This window comes from Pseudochaenichthys georgianus, chromosome 23 (assembly GCF_902827115.2).
Source record: "Pseudochaenichthys georgianus chromosome 23, fPseGeo1.2, whole genome shotgun sequence".
Taxonomy (NCBI): domain Eukaryota; kingdom Metazoa; phylum Chordata; class Actinopteri; order Perciformes; family Channichthyidae; genus Pseudochaenichthys; species Pseudochaenichthys georgianus.
In genome coordinates this window covers 5,499,262-5,506,737 of record NC_047525.1, presented here as the reverse complement: position 1 = coordinate 5,506,737, position 7,476 = coordinate 5,499,262, and the positions used below count along the sequence as shown (strand labels likewise).

Sequence of the window (7,476 nt, the reverse complement as noted above, 5' to 3'; positions counted from 1 at the left end):
AAAGAACGAGATCGCGGATACAAGCGGCCGAGATGGGTTTCCTCCGCCGGGTGGCTGGTGTCTCCCTTAGAGATAAGGTGAGAAGTTCGGTCATCAGGGAGGGACTCGGAGTTGAGCCGCTCCTCCTTCGCGTCGAAAGAAGCCAGTTGAGGTGGTTCGGGCACCTAGTTAGGATGCCACCTGGGCGCCTCCCTAGGGAGGTGTTCCAGGCACGTCCAGCTGGGAAGAGACCAAGGGGTAGACCTAGGACCAGGTGGAGGGATTATATCTCTTCGCTGGCCTGGGAGCGCCTTGGGATCCCCCAGTCAGAGCTGGTTGATGTCGCCAGGGAAAAGAAAGTTTGGGGCTCTCTGCTGGAACTGCTACCCCCGCGACCCGACCACGGATAAGCGGGAGAAGATGGATGGATGGATGGATGTATATATATATATGTATATGTATATATATGTATATGTATATATATATGTATATATATGTATTTGAACCTTCTCAGAGACTCCATTGGTCTCCTTATTTTAAGTTTCTCACCTGGACGCGAGGACAAGGAATATCCTAATACACTGAACACACATGCAGAGGTGAACACAAGACAACATTAGCACGACCATCAATCCTACAAGCTGTCATCACTACCCTCCTGACTGTTCTCCTCACTGTCTTCCTCTCTGTCAGACATGGTAGCTGATGGTGTAGGCCTACTACTTTCTCTCTGGTTGAGTGTGCGATTAGCTGCTTGCATCCACAAGTCAACAGCTGCACTCTAAAAAACAGTGGGTTATTTCATCTACCCAACCATGGGGTTATGAAATGTTTAACCCATTCTGGGTTATTAATATGGTATTGGGTTATTTTTGTGTAACCCAAGTGCTGGGTCAAAATATGTTTGTCTACCCAACCATTTGGTTATGAAATGTTTAACTCATTCTGGGTTATGTATATGGTATTGGGTATTGGTTTGCATGAATCGCAACAATTTCACATGTATTAGATTCATTCATGTTGAGATAAACTGAGACAAAGGGGACTTCCAGACTGCCATTGTTTGATTTTGACCGCGATCTGGCGGGAAAGGTTTTCCCCTGCATCCTGTGTGCACTCGCGATATTTGGGCATAACCGTAAACTTAACCATCATCATCGCGAGAGAAGATCATTGAGACAAGAAAGACCGTTGGGGAAAGTTGGAGGAGGTAAGCAGAAAACATTGTCATCTAACTGTGAATCTGTTAATAAATGTCATCAACTGCTAGTCCATGAGCGATATTGTGGTAACGTTGATAGTTAATTTGTTATTTAGTGTTCTTTTTTATCTCACTTAAAAAGCCGAATGAGCCGACGAACATGCTAAAGCTAACGTAGTTAACTAGCTAGTCTGTGTAACTGCCAGTTAGAGAGATGGTTCAAATGTAGGATATCAGGATTGAAAACTAAATGACGGTAGCATTACCATGGGAAAGTTAAGCGGAAAGTGTGCTACCCCAGGCGCTTATATGTCAGTAATATCAGCCCCTTTTACAAAAGGAATGTTGCGCCGTTATTCGGCTGCGTCACGTAAATTAGCTGCCAAGCTAGCTGCCATGCGGAGCTGACTGCCACTGTGGTTTTCGCTCTGCAGTTAATGTTACGTGACGGATGCCGCTCTGCTCTGTAGCCCCCTCCACAAGTAAGGTTTCCACGTCAGGTATTATGTATGCTAGCAGCAACACACAGAGTTAACACAATTATACAAACATGGGTTAATTATTGGAGGTAACGGAGTTATTTATTTTGTTAAAGTTTCAGCTACAATAAAACAACCATGGTGCTGTTTCTTTTGATGTGAAATATTATTTATATATTTTAAATAAAAATAAATGTTAATTCTGTTTACAGTTCTGTCATCACATTATGTAATGTCATTTGTTGACTGATAAGGTTTGGTGTAAAAAAAAAAAAAGCAGGTTCTCTGTAACTTAACTTTCACTTTCATTGGTCTCTCAATTTTTCACAGCAATTTGTGACTGCAAAAGTTCCTGTGGCTGCTGTCCGTAGTTGGTTAACTAATCTTGCTCTATTGTGGGTTGACCTGTTTCTAGCAGTCACAAAAGTGTATCACTCTATATAAAAATAAAGGCTTTGATATAACCATAAGTCTGCAGATAAAATACAATGCTAATAACCATAGTAAGTGGGGCTCATGTGTGCTAAATACAACAGGTAATACAAATAAATGAATAGGAGAAGCAGACATTTGTCAGTTTTAGTAGCCTCATCAGCAGTGAGGTTGAAGTCAAGCAAATGTACATTTTATGTTTTGTTTTAATTAAGCTCTTTATGTGTTTTTTGTCTCAGATCAATGGACGATTTTGTGTGTGACACATTGACACAGTGGCAGTTGACAGACCTTATTGATAGATTTAAAGGTAAGAACATGTTTTTGTTTACGTTCACAGCAAGCAGATCGTCTGTATAGCTAGGTAAAGGAATTATTTGAAATGGCATTGACTGCATTGTATTTTATGTTACTGAAAATGCATTTTTATTCCAATAGCTTCCATGTAATTAGCCTCTTATTTTTTGCTGTTCTCCATGGTTTAAATATGTCCTTGTATTTTGTTTTTTTGTCTTTCAGACGAGGGAATTGACGAGGAGAGTTTTCTTCTTTTAGACGAGGGGACCATCAGCCAATTGATTCCAAAAGCTGGCCCCAGGCTTAAGTTCCTCAAAAAATTTAGAGGACTTGTAAGTATAGTTAGATCACTGCAGATGTGAGAGGCTACACCCCTCCCCCACACACGCATATTAATTCTGAGGATTTGTTCAAATTTGTGAGCAGATGGCATATATTTGCTTTAAATGCAAAAGGCAAATTCCAGGGGATGCCAAGACTCTCTTTCAACATTTACGTGCAGTACATCATGTAAACCATTCATCAACATATTTCCAATGTAGTGAAACTGGTTGTGGTAGAACATTTTCTTTTATAAGGTCTTATAGAAGACACCTATTAAAGGAGCATGAAAACCAAAGTGATACTCCCGATGATCCCCTTGAAGGTCCAGCCCAGCCTGTTGACATACAGCTTGCTGAAAATGAGCCTGTACAGGGAGTTGAGGATGAATGGGATGAACTAGGGCAAGATGACATGACCAACCGGGTAGCACTTTTTTTAGCTCATCTGAGGTCTAAACCTTCTTTGACATTCTCTAACTTAAACTTTATGGTTCAACACACCTCTAGTTTAATTGGTGATATTGTGGGCAAACTAGAATCAAAGACTATGTCTTTATTTCGTCATTTTGGTCTTGATCAAAGCCCAGAGGTAGAAGAGCTTGGGCTGGAGTTCTTGGAATTAGCCGAGCCTTTCAAAGGACTTGATACAGATTATAAACAGATGCAGTATTTTGCTAAATCAGGAAACTTCATTCAGCCAGTTGAGGAGATTTTCACTGGGGGGGCATGCTTTGTTCAGCAAAGAGCCTCTGCCACTGGCACTGTGCGACAAGTCTCAGTTCGTGATTCATATCAGCGTATTCCGCTGCAGCGCCTTCTAACCAAGCTACTTGAAATTCCTGGGGTTTTACAGGCCATGCAAGAATGGCAGCAGAGAGAGAGTGATGCTCTTCAAGATTTATTTGATGGGCAGTTTTGTAAAACGCATCCACTGTTATTAAAAGAGGTTTCGATCCCACTTATGATTTACCAAGATGATTGTGAGACAGTCAATCCGCTTGGGTCTAAGACTGGGGTTCACAAGTTAGGATTTATATATTTCACCCTAAAGAGCTTGCCACCAGACCTGCTATCAAGTTTGCAGTCACACTTCCTTTTAGCAGTGTACAAATCCGATGACGCTAAGACCTATGGCCTTGATGCAGTGCTGCGCCCTATTGTGGAAGAGATCAGGTGTCTTGAGAGGGATGGCATCACTGTTGATACCCCCAACTTTCAAGGTGTTGTAATGTTTACAGAGGTCCAGGTAGTGGGAGACAATTTGGGCGTGAATGCCATGCTTGGCTATATTGAAAGCTTCTCTGGAAATTATATGTGTCGGTTTTGCAGAATACATAAGGATGCCCGGAGGTCTCAGACGCTGGCAGATCCTGCACTATTGCGTGATGTCAATAGTCATGAGGCAGATTTGCGTACAGCCGACCGCTCCCAGACAGGCCTGAATAGAGACAGTGTCTTGAATGACTTGTCTTTATATCATGTAACCGACAACATAGCACCTGACATCATGCATGATATACTGGAAGGCGTAGGGTCATATGAAGTCAAGCTTGTGTTAACTTCGCTGATTGAGCAGAAACATCTAACACTTGACAAACTAAACTACAGAATCACAAGCTTTGACTACGGCTTTTGTGATAAGGGTAACAAACCTTCTGTAATTAGTAAGGATGATCTAAAAAAGGTTAAAGGCGCCATGCATCAATCAGCAGCTCAAATGTGGTGCCTACTTAGGTTGCTGCCGACAATGATAGGTGACCTGGTCCCCATGCATTGCAAGGAATGGAAACTTCTCCTACTGTTACTGTTATGTATGGAGTTCATCTTCTCTCCTTCTCTTACTGTTGAAGCAACACTGTACTTAGCTAAAATCCTTGAAGAGCATCACTCTCTCTTCCTGGAGCTCTATCCTCTTCACTATTTGCTGCCAAAACACCACTTCATGCTCCATTACCCAAGAGCCATTCAAAAGCTCGGACCCTTGACTCAGTTTTGGGCTATGAGATTCGAAGCGAAACACAACTTTTTTAAACGGGTTAGCCATGTAACATGCAATTTCCGAAACATTTGCAAAACCATGGCCTTTCGCCATCAGATAGCGCAGTGCTATAATTTGCTGTGTGGAACTGTGTTGAGCCACAATACAGAAGTTGGTCCAGGGCACACTACCTTTCTGGCCAACATTGAGGGAGTTAAAGACATCGAAAGTGGTCTAACAGGCATTCCCCTTTTCAGTGAATTGTATGAACCAGCTTCGGTTACCTTTAAGGGAACTGCATATCGAGCAGGCATGACTGTATTCCTGTCTTATGACCCAGATGGAGAGCCCCAATTTGGTCTCATAAAGTCCATTTTAGTACTAGACCAAACATCACACACACCAACAATAAAACTTGTTGTACAGAAGTGGGAAACACAATGGTTTGATAGGCATTTCTTTGCATACAGTGTGATTCCCACTCAAGTTTTGGCAGCTGTTGATGTGAGAGAGCTGCTTGATCACCATCCCCTACATGCAGTGAAGTCATTCAGCGAGACTGATGACAGTTTATACATTTCACTGCGCTATAGACTTTTTTAGAAAATCAGTTTACTGGCACCAGTACAGTAGTATGACACTTTGTAAATAGCATTTTGACTCGACAAGTCCATTTTTTCCTGCCATATTTGTTTAGTGGTTAGCTATAAATGCTGCTTAAAAGGTGCCTTTGGACTACAGGGATGATCATGCGATGGAGTACTGGGATGTTTCTGTAAATACTGGGATGGGTGTGATAAATTGTACAGTAAGTATTTTTTGTTTAATCTGTCTACATATCGTTGCTGTTGGGCAGAAACCTTGTGTCTCCATATTTAAACTATGTTTTTTATATTTCTAAATGTACTAATTCGTCATAGTGTTGTACAAAAGTAGTACAAATAGATCTACAAGCTCCCAACGTCAAGAGCTTGTCGATTGGCTATTTCACAATTTTAAAATGTTAAAAATTATAAACGGAACAATTTTGGACATACACGGTTTCCACCCGACGGAGACGGGTAGTCACTGTCAGTTAAGAAGTTACATGTTTGTTTTATATCTTTTTCAATTTGACGCAGATCTGCATGGTCCAAACTTGTCGCATTTTTCATTCACTCGGGTGAAGGGTTTCTGAGTGGTTTTGTGTCTCTTAGGGGTCAATATAAACCATACTTTACACAGGTCTCTGAATTTATCAAAACTTTGGCGTGGTGCATATCTTTCACACAATGCATACTGTGTGCAGTCTACTGAGTCTGCTGGTGTGGTACACTGATTTACATTACTGATGCTCATCCGGCAATTCTAGGTGGCTGTCACTGTTTGTTACATTCACCTGGGTTCTGTTTAGATTGAACCTGCTGTGCCACCTACAAGTCCTGATGTCCAACCAACTGCCACAACTCCACCCTCCATGGAGGACCAAACGGCACCTGTCGTACCAGCGATGATACCTCAAACACTACATATAATTCCACAATTTGTAAGCTCCACTTTTTAAGACTTGGGTTTCACTTTTTTCTTTAATCAACACTAAAGAGTAATAAACGATATCTGTGATGTTGTCCCTTCTTGCAATTTTCTCAGGATATCCGCCGAGATTCTCACAGGCTCAACTGAAGGCAAGCTGATCCTGGGGAGCCTTGATGAGGATGTGATCATCCCTTCGCAAAGAAAGTGCCTTGTCCGTATTTTGGTATCTCACCTCATGGAGAAGTTTGGAGAGAGGTAATTAAAAATAGTGGGGGTTTTTCTTGTTTTTGCTGAATGTTATGTTGGTTTGAAAAAGGTATATGAATCTTCTTTCAGGGGAAAAGATAAGACCGGACACTACTTTCAAGTCTCACATTTACCTAGACCACCAACATAAACATGCACAACACATGTACCAAAACACACGTTCAGTAGTGTTTTTAATTTATTAGGATGCCTATTAGCTGCAGAATATGCTACAGCCATTATACTGGGGTGCAACACATGTTTTAGAAATACTTAAGATCTAATTTGACTCTGCTAGTAATTTAGTTTTTCTGTGTTTGCAGTCCTACCAGTGAGACAAAAAAGGCCTTGGCTGCAGCTTTGATTCATGGGTTTCCCTCCTTGAAGGACGAGTCGGACACAAGCAGTGGCTTCGTAAGTAATTAACATTTTATTGAGGAATTGATGCTAAAACAGTCAGTTGAACTCATAACTCATCTCCCAGCACCAGAGTACTGGACTTCTGTGCTGTTTGATGCCCGGTGTTGTCAGACAGACATACAGACAAACCCTGTTCTAGATGGCTCAGCCACATGTTGTCGCCACGCTATCAAAATGTGCCTCATCTCTATTCACCAAAGACTTTCATTTCTTGACAGGGATACTGGTTCACCCCAGGACGGAACCACCGCCCAGCCACTGGATTCCTCGAAGAGAGGCTTCGGAACGTCAGAAAGAGGATGAGAAAACCGGCCAGGTCACGGAGCACGCAGCAGACACCACCACAAAGTAGTGAAGCTGGCACTCGTAGGACATTCATACCAGGTAATCGTTGGAACTGAATAATTTGTTTAAGTAATACCGACACATAATTTGAGATTGATAATATCCTTATGTGTACTTTTATGGAATGTACCATATCGGAAGAAAGCCATACAGTGTAAAGAATGGCTGAAACACAATTCGCAGCCCCTCAACCAGGTGGAGCAATACATGCAGGATACAGCAGTGTACAGGTCAGTAGGAATGCACTGAGAACACTAGCTG

The 7,476-nt window shown here is 41.9% G+C and overlaps 1 long non-coding RNA gene across 1 annotated transcript; it reads left to right on the top strand.

Annotated features, from left to right (window-relative positions):
• The first annotated feature begins 6,337 nt into the window (after positions 1–6,337).
• LOC139432987 (uncharacterized) lies at positions 6,338–7,248 on the top strand. The gene is made up of 3 exons (XR_011642556.1): positions 6,338–6,459; positions 6,774–6,864; positions 7,089–7,248. It is a non-coding gene; the product is annotated as an uncharacterized lncRNA (long non-coding RNA).
• Positions 7,249–7,476: the final 228 nt, after the last annotated feature.